The sequence below is a fragment of the Psammomys obesus genome, unplaced genomic scaffold (assembly GCF_907164565.1).
Source record: "Psammomys obesus unplaced genomic scaffold, mPsaObe1.curated_primary_1811, whole genome shotgun sequence".
In the NCBI taxonomy this organism is placed as follows: Eukaryota; Metazoa; Chordata; class Mammalia; order Rodentia; family Muridae; genus Psammomys; species Psammomys obesus.
Genome location: NW_026591446.1, coordinates 1 through 2336, shown reverse-complemented (window position 1 = coordinate 2336; position 2336 = coordinate 1). Strand labels below are relative to the sequence as shown.

General features: G+C 46.5%; 1 pseudogene; it reads left to right on the top strand.

The window, feature by feature from the left end:
* The first annotated feature begins 214 nt into the window (after positions 1 to 214).
* LOC129679171 (40S ribosomal protein S7-like) lies at positions 215 to 724 on the top strand (annotated as a pseudogene).
* The last annotated feature ends 1612 nt before the right edge of the window (positions 725 to 2336 follow it).

The following is a 2336-nucleotide window of genomic DNA, read 5'->3' as shown; positions in this document are numbered from 1 at the left end:
AGATCCTCTCTGTGTCTCTGTCTTTGATTTTTTGAGACAGGATTTTTCTGTGTAGCCTTGGCTGTCCTGGACTCACTTTGTAGACCAGGGTGGCCCTGAACTCACAGAGATTCTCCTTCCTTTGCCTCGTTGAGTGCTGGGATCACAGGCGTGCACCACCAATCTTTAGAAAGATTCTCCTCTTTCTAAACCAGCACTCGGTAAGAAGGAGCCCATGATCAACTCAAGTACTAAGATTGGGAATCACACTGGTGAGAAGCCGGATAAGTTTGAGTCTGGCATCTCTCAGGCACTGCTTGAGTTGTAGAAACTGAGATCTCAAGGCGCAGCTGAAGGAATTCAACATCACCGTGGCCAAGGAAATTAAAGTTGGTGGTGGTCCGGAAAGCTATTACAACTTCTGTATCAGTTCCTCAGCACAAATCTTTCCAGAAAATCAAAGTCCAGCCAGTTCATGAATTGGAGAAAAAAATTTAATGGGAAGCATGTGGTCGTTGCTCAGACGAGTTTAAAGCCGTATGAAAGATAAGCAAAAGCACTCTGAAGCTCTCCCCTGATAGCAGAGCACGACGCCATCCTTGAGGCCTTGGTCTTCCAGAGTGAGATTGTGGGTAAGAGGATCTGTGTGTCTCTGGATGGCAGCCGGCTCATAAAGATTCATTTAGACAAAGCGCAGCAGAACAACACGGAGCACACAGTGGAAGCTCATGGGCAACGATGTTGATTTTGAATTTTCAGGGTTTCACTTGTAAAGAGAATGACTGAATAAAGTGTCATTCACACTAAGTAAATAATACATAAATAAATAATAAATACACAAATAACATTCTTCTTTCATACACTACCTCTCCACTGCGGTTTCCCTTCCCTCCACTGCTCCCAGCTTCCTCCTCCTCCCTCATCTACCCTCTCCTTTGTCTCCCCTTCAGAAAAGAGCAGGCCTCCAAGAGACAACAAGCAAACATGCCAAAAACCCTAACATCGAAGTTGGACAGGACAACCCAACAGGAGGAAAAGTCCCGGGAACAGGCAAAAGTGTCTGAGATACACCCGCTCACGCTGTTAGCAGCCCCCACAAAATCACCAAGCTAACAGCCACAACATACACGCAGGCGGAGGACTTGGTGCAGACCCCTGCAGACCCTGTGCTTGGCGCCACAGTCTCTGTGAGCCCATGTATGCTCTGCTTGGTTGGTTCAGTGGGCCATGTTTTCCTGGTGTCCTCCATCCCCTTTTGACCCCTACAATCTTTCCTCCTTCTCTTCTGCAGGGTTCTCCAAGCTCTGAGGGGAGGGACCTGAGGGAGACCTCCGATTTAGACTCTACATAATGTCTGGCTGTGGGTTTCTGCCCTGTCTCCCATGTGCTGCTGGAGTAGCCTCTCTAAGGACTACTGGACAAGGCACCGGTCTACAAGCAGAGCAGAATATCCTTTCTAGTTTATCACTGTAAAAAAAAAAAAAAAAAATGCTTGAGGAAAGTAACTTAATGGAGGAAAGGTTAATTTGGGATTATGGTTTCAGATGTCTCAGTCTGTGGTTATGTCCCTCTACTGTTTTCTATCCTGTAACACTCCTGTAAAATAGGAGTGGAAAGCTATTAACTTCATGATGGCCAGGATATGTGGAGGGGGATGGGGAGAGGTAGGGCGTAGTAGTGTAGATGACCAGGGACAAGATACAGCCTTTTATGGGTATCTCTAGTGACCCAGTTCCTCCTAATACCCCATTCAGCCCCGAACTCATCAATGAAACTAGCATCCTCATGATCCAGTCCCCTCTCAAAGCAGTGCCACCAACTGAGGATCAGACATTTATATGAGCCTCGAGGGGAGACGCTCTGTTCTAGTTTGATTTTCTGTTGCTGTGATAAAACATTCGGACCAGAAGCAACTTAGAGATAAAGGATTTATTTGGCTTACACTTTCAGGTCACAATTCATCATGAAGTGAAGTCAGGGCAGGGACTTTGGAAGAATGCTGCTTTCGGGTTCATACTCTGGCTTGCTCTCAGGCTCATGCCTAAGAGCATTATACAGTCCAAGACTGCCTGCCAAGGGAATGGCCCCAGAGTCTACATCAATCAGCAATCAAGCCTGGAAGTGGTGGCACATGCTTCTAATCTCAGGCAGAGGTAGGTGAGTCTCTGAGTTCAAGGGCAGTCTGGTCTACAGAGTGAGTTCTGGGACAGATAGGGCTGTTACACAGAGAAACCTTGTCTTGAAAAACAAAAAAATTAACAGTCCAGATAGTGCCCCATAGACATATTATGGGCCAGTCTTTCTTTCTTTTTCCTTCCTTCCTTCCTTCCTTCCTTCCTTCCTTCCTTCCTTCCTTC